Source organism: Ursus americanus, chromosome 20 (genome assembly GCF_024610735.1).
Source record: "Ursus americanus isolate L20-20 chromosome 20, mUrsAme1.1.p, whole genome shotgun sequence".
Lineage (NCBI taxonomy): Eukaryota > Metazoa > Chordata > Mammalia > Carnivora > Ursidae > Ursus > Ursus americanus.
The window spans coordinates 55001411-55016809 of record NC_142146.1 but is presented as its reverse complement, the minus strand read 5'-3'; the positions used below and the strand labels follow the sequence as shown (position 1 = coordinate 55016809).

Here is a 15399-nt window from a genome sequence, read left to right as displayed (position 1 = left end):
ATTAATGCCACACATATTCACATTTTGCTTAATCTAAATGTTGACCATGCCTTCCTGTTCGAGTATTCTTTATATAGTCAATCCTCCTATTTGTAGATTCTATATTTGTGAATTTGCCTACTTACTAAAATGTGTAACCCCAAAATTAGTCATTGTGGCACTTTTGTAGTCATTTGCACACACACACACACACACACACATGCTCAAAACAGAAAAAAAAAAAAAAAGAGTCATTTAATGCATGCACCCCCAGCTGAAGTTGAACAAGGTGACACTTCTTTCAGTTCTTATTCTATAAACAAGTGTCCCTTTTGCAGTCTATTTAGTGCTGTGTTTTCTCATTTTTGTTGGTGATTTCACTGTTTAGGTAACCCCAAACATAGTGCTGAGGTTCTGCCTAGTGTCCTTAAATACAATGAAGCTGTGGTGTCCATTCCAAAGAAAATATGTATGCTAGATAAGCTTTGCTCAGGCATGAGTTATAGTGCTGTTGGCCGGAAGTTCAATGTTAATGAATCAACAATATATATTAAATAAGGCATCTTTAAATATAAACACTCATAAAGCAGTCATAAAACTTATAAATTGATTGGCTGGTAAAAAATGTTATGACCAGATACTCAGAAACACGACTCTATTTCCACTAGGAGAAATAGTTCAGTATTTGCTAATTCAGTGTTCACAGCAACTTAGTAGAACATAACTGCAACAAATAATAAGAATTAACTATATTATGATTTTTCCTTCCTCTGGAATACATTCTTTAGAAATATCTTAATGGGGATCTATTGGTTGTAAATACATTCAGTTTTCATTTCTTTAAGTGTATCTTTATTTTATCTTCATTCTTAAAAGATAATTTTACTAAGTATAGAATAGTAAACTGACAAGTACTTTTTTTAGCACATTGATAATGCTTTTCCACTGTTTTCTTCTTCCACTATTACTACCGAGAAAGCAGTTAGCAGGCTAATTGTTCCTTCTTAAATAATCTATTTTTTCTCTGATTACCTTAAACATTCTCTCTCCTTTGTTTTTCTGATATCTGTTAAGCTTTTTGATTGGTGTTTTTCATCAGTTCTGTAAAGTGTACATTGATTTTTTTCTCCTTTTTGAATATTGTATCTCTTCCATTCTCCCTTTCTAGGGCACTTGAGAGATGTCTTTTGAATCTTCTCAATCTGTCCTCCACATATCTAACTTTTTTTTTTTTTTTTACTGTGCTTACCTGTATTTCTTCATATTAGTTTTCAAACTACTACTAGTTTCTTCATCAGTGCCACTCTGAATTTTAAATATCCATTTATTTTCTAAATTCAATAATTATGTATACTATTTTCTAATATTGAAGTTTTGATTCTTTTTCTTAAAACTGTCTTCTCAATTTTTATATGTTTGCATTTGGTTCTTCCATGCTTCTGGGTCACATCTGACCTGAGACCAATTGCAACTAAATTTTCAACTCAATTCACAAGGTATGAATCCTTACCTTAGGCTACAAATGCTCTGGAGTGACATTTCCTTCTCTTACTGTACCCTAAGCCAAGAATAATACAGACACAATTCCCTCCATACTCCCTGCAAGGCAACTATCTCTAATTCACCACTTGCTTATCATCTCAGAGGATCATGATTTATGCACTGAAAGGGTGTCTCTAAATCCGTCAGAACTGGAAAAGGTCCTCAATGATCAACAGAGATCCTCAGGATATACATTAGACTCAGTACTTTCAGTACTCAGTACTTTTCCGAATTCAAAATTACTTATTTGTATGCTCTCCAAAATACATTTAAAATGTCTTTAAAATATTCCATTTTGGGACTCCTGGGTGGCTCAGTCAGTTAGGCATCTGCCTTTGGCTCAGGTCATGGTCCCAGGGTTCTGGGATTGAGTCCTGCATTGAGCTCCTTGCTCGGCGAGGAGCCTGTTTCTCCTTCTGCCTGCCACTCCCCCTGCTTGTGTTCTTTCTCTCTGACAAAGAAATAAATAAAATCTTTTAAAAATAATTAAAATAAAATAAAATATTTCATTTGTACATCTCTTCTGCCATATACCCAAAAAAGGGAAATCTAAATCAATGTTTCTAACAGAATTTTTTAAATACTTGTATTAAGTTTATAGTAAAAAAAAAAAAAAGGATCAAATTCCTTTGAGCAATTCTTACACTTTTAATATAGCTGCCAAACTAATAAAATAAAAAATAAAAAGTAGGTAGATAATGTACATATTTTAACCTTATTACAATGCAATACTACATATACGGCAATGTTGCTACAGTAAGGAAAAAGTGACGCTAAAGAAATATAATGATATGTATGTTATGGATTGAATTGTGTCCCCCCCCAAAATAATATGTTGAAGTCCTACCCCCCCAATGTGACTATTTTTGAAGATAGGGCCTTTAAGAAGATAATTAAGGTTAAATGAGGTCATTAGGGTGGGGCCCTAATTAATAGGACTGGTGTCCTTCTAAAGAGAGAAAGAGACACCAGGAGAAAGCACACACAGAGGAAAGGCCATGTTGAGGACACAGTGAGAAGGTGGCCCTTTCCAAGCCAGAAAAAAAGAGCCCACCAGATACCAACCCTGCCAGCACCTTGATATTAGACTTCCAGCCTCCAGTACTATAAGAAAATAAATTGCTGTTGTTTAAACCATCCAGTCTGTTGTATTTTGTTATGGTGGCCCTAGCAGACTAATACAATATATGCACATACATTTTAAATCTTAAGTTAAAAAAAAGTGCACATTCATAATAGAAGGATATAGTCGTATTAATATAATGAATGCCTTATAAAATTCAATGGAAGTATTTTCTAAAACAATACAGAGCAAAGCAAAACAAAACAAAACTTTCTGATGTCAGTAAAATTTTACTGACAAGTCAAAAATGTCAATAGTTGATATTCTGCAATATATACTACTTAACATTTTTTTTTATGCTTAGCAATGAAATTTTTCACTGGCAACTCAGCTAGAAAATAATAGATTTTTGTAATAATAAACTAAATTTTTTCAAGCAAGAAAACATATCTAACAAACAATGCTTTTTTAACACTTTGTCAAATACATGAAGAAAGGAAGAGAGGAAGCAAAACTAAGATTATTTTCAAGTGGAAAATGGAAACAAATTTTTAAAATATTTTTAACTCAAAGGACAATGAATTTAAAACATATTGAGAATTGTGAGATGCCATCAAGGCAGTGCTGATAGAAAAATTTATGGACTAAGGTGCGTATACTAAAAAAGAGAGAGAAAAGCTAAAATTCAAAGATCTAAGCTTCCACTTCAAGAAGCTGGAATAAGACAATAAATCAAAACTTAAAAAACAAAAGAAATGGGGGGCGCCTGGGTAGCGCAGTTGTTAGGCAGCTGCCTTTGGCTCAGGGCGTGATCCCAGCATTCTGGGATCGAGTCCCACATCGGGCTCCTCCGCTGGGAGCCTGCTTCTTCCTCTCCCACTCCCCCTGCTTGTGTTTCCTCTCTCTCTGGCTGTCTATCTCTGTCAAATGAATAAATAAAAAATCTTAAAAAAAAAAAAAAAGAAATGAAATATATAAAAAAGCAGAAATCAATGAAATCTCTAATAGGTAATGAACATAAAATTAAAAAATTTAAAAACCATATATGCCTCTTTAAAAAGATTAACTCCAGGCCCACATATGTTTATCCATGAATTCTTCCTAACCAATCAAACATAAACCCTTTTATATAATAGAAGGGGAAAAAAAGAAAATTGCCCCAACATTTTGGAAGGAGCTAGCACCATTTTGGCAGCAAAAGCTGACGAGGCCAAAGAAATTAGAATTACAAACTAGTCTCTCTCAAAACACATTTGTAAAACTCGTAAACAAGATATTATTAAATATAACTCACCAATACCTAATAAGGATCATACAATATGACCAAGTGACGTTTATGTCAAGGTTTGGAATTATGATGTTTACAATGTAATTTTTTCTAAAATCTTAGAAATCTCTTTTTTTGAACCAACTTAAACTATACTGATAAAAGCCAAAGAAATTTAAATACCATGGCATAAAAGCATTTCTGAAATACTTTCAAAGTATATTTGTACAAAGGTCTTCAGCCAAAACTTACGCTAACAAGTCATCTCAAATTTAGGTCTAACTTGACTCTGTAGTTGCATTTTATCTCTAGAAGCAAAAGTAGCTAATGTTATTCTCAAGAAGTATTCTATGATTTTTCTTCAATGCATCTTTTCCTATCAATTCAATGATTTACAGATCATCCTTATAAATAAAATTCACAGGTGAACTACATTATTTTAGCCTATTGCAGAAAAGATGTTTGCACTTCCACATTACCTGAGAGCAATATATCCACTTTTTGTCCAGTGTTAGTAAATAGTCAAGATATCATCAACTTCTTATTGTACAGCCAGAATTTCATATCTATCAAAGTGGTAAGACCAAATTTAAACCTGTTATCATCAGGTAGCTTAAACATTCCTGTCACTAGAAATATGCCGAGTTTATATTTCAAGCAAATATGGTATGAAATTAATTTAGCTTTATGCTCAATTTAATTACTTTCAAAAAGGACTACTTCTCTAATAAAAGAAACTTTATCTCTTTTGAGTTAATTAATTGAATGATATATCATATAATCAAATTTTAACATAGTCACTAAAATTTTCTAGTAGGTTATTTCAAATATGAGACTTCAAATCTTATTCAAAGTAATAAATTACAGTTAAGATCGATTTAATACTACATCCTATTAAGGTTTTGAATGAACTATTACTTGCAACTTTGCAACTAACCAACTGAGGGTTTAATGGCCAAATATACTGCTGTTAATCAAGTTTTATTTTCTTTATTGGTCATAATAAAGTATTAAGACTGCCCCTTAAAATGTTCATAAACCTAATTCATATTTTTACTTGAATCATTTGTTCAATCATCTTGGGAAAGTCACAGATACTATAAATAGATTTAAGGATCTTATTTTTCTAGTTACCTAAAAAAATTAAAAGCTTAAAGTTAGGATAATGTACTGTTAAGTAGAAAAATATAATATTTATAATTAAGATACTATATTCTTGAATACCAATAAAAATTTTGGAAAATTATCTGTTAAACACCAAATACCAGTCAATTTTGTATCCAGTTAATTTTGCTCTATGTAGAAGACATAAATCGAGAGATATTTATTTGGAGAGATAAATAAAGAATATATTCTTCAATAGTTCTTAGAGAGCATGAATTTATCCATATGGATGCTGCCATGTAAGATGTCAGAAGATATGATAAAAAAGAAGATTCATGTTAGAGTCAAAGCCATCAAAGGAGAAGGTGGATTACCTGTGAGTTCAGAGGAAAACAGCAACCAGAAGAGCACTGGACTGACAACCAGGTAGCATACATCTGAGAGCAGAAGAGTATAAAGGTGACAACAAGAGCAAGGAGAACATCAAAAGCAGAACCTAATTCAGTGTCTGACAAAGATTACACACTCATTAGTTATTTGTTGAATAAATTTGCTGAATAGATGTTTGCTGAACAAGCAAATCAAAAAATAAGTAGAAAAAAGTATTAACACCACTTCTGCTTCCTAGTATATCTGGGCATGAGAGAGTAAGATTATACTCAAGAAAAGAAAAGGGGGAAAAAAAGACAAGAAAAAGAAAGGCAGGGAGGAAGGAAAGGAGGGAGAGAGGAAGGAAAAAAAGAAGAGTAAATCCCTCAAAGAAGAGTTTGATATTTATTAAGTCAGGGAAATCATGGCACATTCACAAAAGGGGATATTTAAGAATGAGAGAGGGGATTTCTCAAGAAGTTAAAATAGAGCTACCCTATGACCCAGCAATTGCACTATTAGGTATTTACCCCAAAGATACAAACGTAATGATCCGAAGGGGCACCTGCATCCCAATGTTTATAGCAGCAATGTCCACAAAACAACCAAACTATGGAAAGAGCCGAGATGTCGTTTGACAGATGAATGGATAAAGAAGATGTGAGGTATACACACACACACACACACACACACACACACACACACACACAATGGAATATTACTCAGACATCAGAAAGGATGAAATTTTACTATTTACAGTGACATGTATGGAACTGGAGGGTACTATGCTGAGTGAAGTAAGTTAATCAGAGAAAGACAATTACATGGTTTCATTCATATGAGGAATATAAGAAACAGCTCAGAGGATCATAGGGGAAGAAGGGAGGGAAGATGGAATGGGAAGAAATCAGAGAGGGAGGCAGACCATGACTCTTAACTATGGGAAAGAAACTGAGGGTTGCTGGAAGGGAGGTGGGTGGGGAGATGGGGTAATTGGGCAATCTTTAAGGGCATTAAGGAGGGTGTTACATGCAACTGATGAATTAGTGAACTCTACATCTGAAACTAATGATGTACTATATATTGGTAAATTGAATTTAAATTTTAAAAAAATAATGAGAGAGGGGATACAGAACAGCAGGAAAGGAGGCAGATCATCAGTGCCTAGAATAGTGACAAGTTTATAACTGGTGTTCAAAAATGCCTATTAATAGGATTAATGGAATCCAAGAGAAAATGACTATGGAAGCACAAATACATCACTCTTTGGGAAAATATTTCATCCTACATATACCCTTAATACCCTTCAAAAACACTCATCGTTTTAGAATCTAACTTCTCAAGTAGACTGTATGTTTCATGATTAAAGAAAATATGTTTGGTATTTCACCATGCATCCCCAGTACCAACTATGGTGTATGACCTGTGTAGGAATATGTATCAGATATCAATGAAAACAGAGGAAGGGAAAAAGAGAAAAAGGGAGAGAGGAAGGAGGAGAGGGAAAAGGATGGTAATGGGGGAAAATGAGGTTTGAAAATAAAACCAACCACACTATTGCTTAAATTTGATTCCATGAGGTAAATTTCCAAGAAGAACGTAGATGCAAAAACAAAATATTAGCAAACTGAATTCCACAGTACATTAAAAGGATCATATACCATGATCAACTAGGATTTATTCCAGGGACGCAAGGACAGTTGAACATCTGCAAATTAATTATGATATACGACATCAACAAAATGAGGAATAAAAATCATATGATCATCTCTATGGATGTATAAAAAGCATCTGACAAAATTCAACACTCGTTCATAATAAAAACTCTAAACAAACCGGGTACAGAGGGAACATGCTCCAAAGGTTAAGTCCATATATGAAAAACCCACAGCTAACATCATACTCAGTGCAGGATCAGGAACAAGAAAAGAATGATCACTTTTGCCACTTTTATTTAACATAGTCCTGGAAGTCCTACCCAGAGCAATTAGCCAAGAAAAATAAATAAAAGGCATCCAAGTTGGAAAAGAAGTAAAACTGTCTCTGTTTGCAGATGACATGATATTACACATAGAAAATCCTGAAGACGCTATCAAAAAACTATTAGACCTAAAAAATCAATTCAGTAAAGTTGTAGGATACAAAATCAATTAAAACATCAGACGTGTTTCTATACACTAATAATAATACTATCAGAAAGCAAAATTAAGAAGGCAATCCCATGTACAACTGCATCAAAAAGAATGAAATACCTAGGACTAGATTTAACCAAGGAGGTGAGATCTGTATATTAAAAAGTATAAGACACTGATGAAAAAAATTAAGGAAGACACAAATAAATTCCATGCTCATGAATTGGAAAAATTAATATTGTTAAAATGTCCATATTCCCCACAGTGACCTACTGATTCAATGCAATGCTTATCAAAATTTTGATGACATTTTTCACAAAAATAGGAAAAGCAATACTAAAATTTGGGTAAAACCACAAAAGACCCCCAATAGCCAAAGCAATCATGAGAAAGAAGAAAAAGCTACAAGTATCACACTGCCTATTTCAAACTACACTACAAAGCTATAGTAATCAAAACAGTATGGTATGAGCATTGAAAACAGACACAGATCATTGGAACAAAATTAAGAACTCAGAAATACTCATGCATATGTGGTCACAATTAATTTATGACCAAAAAAGCCAAAAATATATAAGGGGGAAATGAAAGTTTTTACAATAAATGGTGCTGGGAAAACTGGATTATCACATGCAAACTGGACCACTTTTACACCACATGCAAAAATCAACTCAAAGTGGATTAGAGACTTGAATGATGACCTGAAACTGTAAAACTCCGGAATAAAACAAGCCGTAAGCTCCTTAACATCTGTCTTGGCAATGATTTTTGGGGGGCTTAATAACAAAAGCAAAAATAAACAAGTGGGACTAAACTAAGCTTAAAAGCTCTGCAAAGTGAAAGGAACCACCAACAAAATGAAGAGGCAACCTACAGAATGGGGGAAAATGTGTGCAAACCATATGTATGACAAGGAGCTAATAGTCAAACTATATAAGGAATTCACACAACTCAATAGGAAAACAACAGCAAAAATCTGATTGAAAACTGGTCAGAGGGTCTGAATGGATATTTTTCCAAAGAATACATACAGATGGCCAATGGTACATGACAAGATGCTCACCATCATTAATCATCAAGGAAATGCAAACAAAACCACAATGAAATACCATCTCATACCTGTTCGAATGGCACTTATCAAAAAGAAATAAAAAGTGTTGGCAATGATATGTTGAAAAGGGAACCCTTGTGCACTACTGGTGGGAATGTAAATTGATTCCACCACTATAGAAAACAGTATGAAGGATCCTCAAAAAATCAAAATTAGAACTACTATATGATCCATCAATCCCATTTCTGGGTATATATCCGAAGGAAACAAAGTCACAATCTCAAAGAGATATCTGTACCCCCACAATCATTGCAGCATTGTTTACAAAAACTAAGGTATGGAAACCTAAACGTCCATCAAAGGATGAATGGATAGATATTATATCTAAGTGAAATAAGTCAGATAGGGAAGGACAAATATTACATGATCTCACTTTTGTGTGAAATCTGAAAACACAAGCAAAAAACCCCACAACTCATTGAAACAGCACAGACTGGTGATAACCAAAGGTGAGGGCTGGGGGTAGGGGAAATGGGTGAAGGTAGCCAAAAGGCACAAACTTCCAGATATAATAAGTTCTGGAAATGTAATGTGCAGCATGGTCAGTACAGTTAACAACACTGTATGATATATTTGAAAGTTGTTAATAAGTGGATCTTAAATGTTCTCATCATAAGAAAAAAAGATAACTATGTGAAGTGATGGATGTTAACTAAATTTATTATGGTAATTATTCCACAATACATACATATATGAAATCAACATGTTGTACACCTTAAACTAATACAACATTATATGTCAGGTATATCTCAATAATACTGGAAGAATAAATTAAATAAACAGATTCCTTGAGTCATTGTCCATGTTTTGGCAAAATACAACCTCACTATCTCAATTCTAAACCATGCCAAGTGTAATAAGCATGTTTCCTAACTTCTGGATCAATATGATTTTAAATTTTGTCTCATTTTTGTCATAAGTATATTTCTCCCTAATTTGGCATATCTCAGTTAAAGTTCAGAAAATTATGATCATCAATATTCTAATTTAAAACCAAGAATTTTATTAATTTTATTTATACTGTATGACCTTTAAAGTTATATTGTCTTACATTTGAGAACATTAGACCATTTTCTCTCCTGAAACAAGAGACCTTTCCAACACGCCTAAGAACTGAAACTTTTGCTGAAACTCCCATACCTCCAGGGAGCTTGGTAATCTGGAAGGAGAGCCCTTCCCTCATCAGCCACTTGTCCTCCTTGGCAAACCAGCCATCATCAATTACCAAATTCCTATGATAGTTCTCTCTTGCTGATCTCCTCTGAGCCCATAAATATATATATTTTTTAAATTTAAGAGTACTGAAAACCTTATTGTTTAAAAAAAGTATTCAAAGAATGCAGGTAAAAACACAGATCCCTTTGACCACAACCTAGAGTCTTTAAAATCTCATTCTTCTTCATCTAACTAGAGACGTAAGTACACATATCCTAATTTAACATCTATCTTCTATCCATCCATCCATTAATTTATTTTTACAAAGTTATTTATTCAGTGGCTATTTTGTTTGGGACCCTGTGCAGTATCCTAAAGATACCACGGAGAATAAAAGAAACTTCTCTGTCCTTAAGAGCTTACTAGCTGGTGTAAGACATAGGTACAGAATGCTAACTTATCTGCCCCATACACTTATCTCGGTCAAATTCAGATCTGCCAGATCGCGCATGAACAAATCTTCCTTCCTCATTTATGTTGCTCCTAATTTACTTCGCTAGAAACATCCAAGTGCTGAGAGTGAAGCAGCCCAGGGAACACCATACCATGATTCTTTAGAGCCAGAGCCAAAAAAACACAACCTCACTTCTTTTTTCATATGGCATAGCAGTTTACATTTTGGGGGGGTCTTGTAGCAACTAAAATGCCTCCATTCTGAAATACATCAATTATTGAATCTTAGCCACGGAATGAACCCTGGAGATTACCTAGTCCATTTGTCCATTGCAAAAATTGCTTCTCCAATAAATAGTATATTTCTATATCTCCAGGGACAAGGAATCTACAGACTTATGAGGAAATCAGTTCCATTGTTGAATGGATCTTAGTTTCTAAATTGAATGGAAATATGTTTCCCTATGACTTCTGTTCACTTTTCCCATTTCTATTATTTGAGTCCATATAAAACAAATCTACCTTCCTTCCACTAAAATTCTTCAGGCTCTTAAACATGTCAAGGAAGCAAAACTAGATGAATATGTTCATGTTTTAGCATAGTCAGAGCTTATTGAGCAAATATTACTAGCAACTTGGGTTAAAAGATGTATGAATGGCAAACAAGTCTTGAAAGTTAATGACAGAGGTATCTCCCCTGGAGTTATTTATTTATGGTTCAAGACGTAATAGACCTACGGATCAGCAGCTTTTCTTCCCAGAGATGATTTATATTGTTTACAGAGCAAAGCTCTGTCTCATCCTCCTCCCTCCCTTCCTCTGTCTCTGTCTCTTTGTCTCTCTATCCTCCCAGAGGTGAGGAGTAACAGCTGTGCCCTCACCCCCTAAATAAGCTCCGAGATTCATAATTTTGGAGTTCCTGTCCCCACTGTACGTGCAGATGACATCTTTCCTCATTATGTCAGCCCAGGGGGGTTGGGAGGTACGGAACTGATTAAAATGTTTGTGAGTAATTAAAAGTCTCTTTCTGAGCCAGAAACCTCTTATTTCCTGTCAGAATAAAATAAATAAATACAGATATAACAATTTAGCAAAAACTCGCTATTAGTAAGACTTCTCTTCTTCTGGCTGAACACCTTGAGGTTCCTCAAGCCTCAAGCCAATTACCAACCCCCTTAGCACATTAATAACCAATTCTCCATTAGCTTGCCAATGTCATCCATAAAATAGGCCCCTCAAATAAAATAATAACTAGAAGATCAGAAATTATGTGCCAGTCTTTTTAATCCAGCTTCACATGGTTTTTATCAGTATGTGCTAAAGCGGCTTTCTGTGTCTTTGTGCTGAGAAGCCATGACATCAGTCTTCAGACCACATTAACTTGAAAACCTACCCCCAGCTTTCTGCAATTCTGACAGTATATGTCTCCTATTATATTCCTTGGCAGACTTGGAATCCTGCCTACAGACTGTTAGAAGAGGTCCACAGCATTTTGAGTCACAGCAGTGTCTCAGGAGAATGAGAGTAGGTCCTAACATCTGCTTTCAAGGAGTCTTCAAATATGATCACATAAAATAAACTAAAATATACATTCAACTTTTAAGGAAAGTTATATATTTGTGCAAGGTGAACTCCTCACGCTAAAGTGAATGTTATGGTGGGGAGGGAGGTATTTAAGAACACTCGTCCTTATTTAACATAAGGACAATAAAGCCAAAGTAAAAGTTGGCCTAAAATCTCAGAGTACGTGATAGGATTGCTTTGAATATGGATTCTTGAAGACTCAGAATTTGGACAGAGCACACTCTCAAAATGTTTGGTCAGCTATTACATGTAATAATCATTTTTGAGCATAAACTTTTATTCATTTGATGTGAATATTTGCATGTTTCCTAGAAACACCTGAGGACATTTCCTGGTCTGACACATCAGGTGCTATGTCTAACAACTTCACGGTTCTGAAAAGACAATTGACTCAACGGTCATGTATTGTCTGCAGTAAAAAAGAACCTGAGTAAGTAGAAAGCCATTTTTTAAAATATACCTCTTAGAAAAACGTACCCACTTGTGACATGATCTTTTGCCTACATGACCAGTGTGACTCCTTTATTTTCTTTTAAAAGAACTTCGTTCTATGCTATAAACAACCTAGCCTATAAACTTTCAGGGATATGATTAAGTATCTTCTAAAGAAACAGTTACAATCCTATAACTCATGTTTTTAACCACTGCCTGAGTCAATTTGAAATTTTAAAGTCATTAATTCTCCTCCCTTAACAAAAACTATCAGCAGGATTAATTTATATAATTACTGTAAAATAAAACACAATGGATCACTTTTTTTTTTTTTAACCAAAGATACAGACACTCGAAGTATTCATCTTTGTTCCTCATCCCCAAATTCCTCGCACTCTATAGGCTAGCTTTATTCTAAACAGAGGGAACAATTTTATTACTGTAACTGGTAGTATTCCTCTCGGATTTGCCTATATTCATTATTTTGATCCAGGTGTTCTTTTTTAGAAGTTTGCATTCCGGATTGAGCAGCTTTCTAAAAAAGAAACTTTGTGTCTGAACAGTGGGCCCCTCTCTTTAATGCTGGAGTGGCCAGGGTGCAAGAATACTCAAAGGGAGTTTACCTAGCAAATGTACTTCCTGAAATTGGCAACAGTCCACACTTCAAATGCCAGCAACTCCCAGTGCGCCTTGGACTGTCAGCTAATTTCGGCTACAAAAGGACTCCTGCAGTGCATTTCTTCCACGAATTATGCTTAAGAACCAGTTAATTGTTGGCATGGTGTTAAAAATAACTTTTTCCAAAGGCTTCCAGGTTGTATTGAAGCCCCTTTGCACTTCATTGTCACTGAAAAGCTGTGATACTCACGGCCAGTGAGGTGCTCAGCAGCCGGTCATGTCTCCTGTCTCCCGTGGCAGCCGATCCATGCGTCAAGTGACAACGCTTTGCAGCAATCTCAGCCTTTCTAAGAACCATCCTGTGTGATGTCTTTCTATTTTTCAAGATGAGGCTCTACAGAGGGAAAATATTGGGTGAGATTATTATTATTATCACTATTATCAATCTCTGAAAATCAGACCATATGTGTTTTCCTGAGATCCCTCTCCCTCCCCAACAACAAGCCAACAAAAATAAACAAGACAAAAATAAAACAGGGGCTTAGCATTCACATCAGCACTTTTAATATAGCCCAAATTAGTTTAGCTATAGCTCAAAAAACACTTCATTGTTTCAGGTTGTTAACCACAATGTCTTATAAAATGAAGCGTGTTTACTGTCATTTTGCAAAGTCCTTTCTTCCTTTACGAATTTGGCAACGAAGAATTTCAAAGATACCAATGTGGGATTGTTATCGCGCACCAGCCAAAGCTGTCAGGCCTCATTACCTCCAAGACAAAAATTACAGACTAATGTATTAAATGCTTGACTAGAAACACGCCGCGCGCCATCTCCGTTCTGCGGTGACGGGATGACACCAGCAGCCCACAGGCTGAACTGCAGCCGTCTCCCCTCCCCCGGGCTTCGCAGCGCACAGAAGTGGAGAGATGATAAACATCCCAGTCAAAATCGAATTGCTGGATTTATTGCCAGCAGGACCAAGCGACGCTGCTGTTGCTGTGAATGCAGTGCATTCATTTTAACAAACCCCGTTTCAAGGGGTCTGTCGCGAAGAAAACATACTTCTTATCTGGCTGGATATTAGCATAGCAGCTCCCAGCCCCAATTTATCGCTCTTAAAAAGGGAACTAGAAGTCAATTTGCGGGGTTTGTTCTGATTCTACAGAACAAATTGATTTCAGTGATTACGTAATGATGTCATCCTGGCTGAAGTGGATTGATTTTTCTTTTTAGTATTTTTAATTTTCCAGTCACTTGTTTAAAATTCACTTTTGTTTCTCTACAAGGTTCATGCTTCCAGACTTTACAGATAAGTCCTTGAACATGTTTTGCATCCCTAAAACAGACTGGTGAGGTCATATTTTAAAATCCATCATGCTGACAGTGACTGTGAACTCTCCCTCTTCCTCCTTAGTCATCTACCATACACACCTGGCCAACAAAGAACTCCAAATGATCTCCTCCTGCCTGAATTGAAGCTGTGAACTCCAGCCTTATCTTCCTAAATCGTTAGTGTTTATGTTGGACACCTGCAAGATGTGGGCTGGCAGAAAGAAAGCGATGGAGCTTCAACGTACAACGGACAAATACGTTGATCGGTCCATGGTGCCTAGAGAGCATGAGCCTCATCCTGAACTGGAAGGAGTCATCTCTCGCCCGACCAGGCAGATGCATAAGCATGACTCTCATAGTTCTAATGTGCAAATTTCAAAAATTGTCAAACCGTGGAAAACTTGCAGGGAAGATCGTTTCAGAGAATAAGGTAAAATAGGACGGCATGTGGTTTGGAATGAGACTGGCCTAGGTGGGAATCATGGCTCTAGTACTTACCAAGCTGGGCAACAGTGGGTAAGTTTCCTAAACTCAGTTCTCCTTTCTGTGAAATGAAGGGGAATAATGCCTACTTCAGAAGGCTGTGGGGATCAGTAAGAACTATAATGTTTGAAATTCACTTAAAATAGAGGGCACACTATGGGAGCCTGTGTGGCTCAGTCAGTTAAGCACCTGACTTGATTTCAGCTTAGGTCTTGATCTCAGGGTCATGAGTTCAAGTCCCACATTGGATTCCACCATAAAGCCTACTTTAAAAAATGGGAGCACACTGGAAAAATTCAATGGTGGTTAGAGGTTATTACTACTTCATTTTGAATAATTATTTTATTTATTAAGGATTTTCTTTTGCCAAATTGTTATGAACTTTATAGTCATATCATAAAAGTCTAGGCTATTTTACTTACTTAGAGCAAGGTTTTCTAGGTGATTGCCCCCCCCCCATCTCTTACAATGTTGATCAATGACATTTAATGTCTACTCAGCTGAGAATAACTTTCAAGTCTTAACTCTGAGGCTTTCGGTAAGTATGTGACATTGAATGCACATGGACATGTGGACATGGTTTCACTCTTAAGTCCACACCCCTCTACGCCACTATCCCCCACGCCATGGCTCTACCAAAGCCAGTTGAAAATTGATCAGAATGCAAATACTTTATTGTCCATTCATGTTTTAGTTTAGTATTTCACTTCTGCTATCATAATATAGTACACATTAGTGGCTTTGGAGTATAACTTAACACTTATTTTAATTGAG

The 15399-nt window shown here is 35.6% G+C and overlaps 1 long non-coding RNA gene across 11 annotated transcripts in view; it reads right to left on the bottom strand.

The window, feature by feature from the left end:
* LOC123801282 (uncharacterized) overlaps positions 1 to 15399 on the bottom strand; it is a 925199-nt gene that overhangs the window by 686225 nt on the left and 223575 nt on the right. For all 11 annotated transcript variants that reach the window (XR_015727939.1, XR_015727938.1, XR_015727934.1 and 8 more), the window contains one exon: positions 13060 to 13203. This is a non-coding gene — a long non-coding RNA (uncharacterized LOC123801282). The remainder of the gene's footprint in view (positions 1 to 13059; positions 13204 to 15399) is intronic.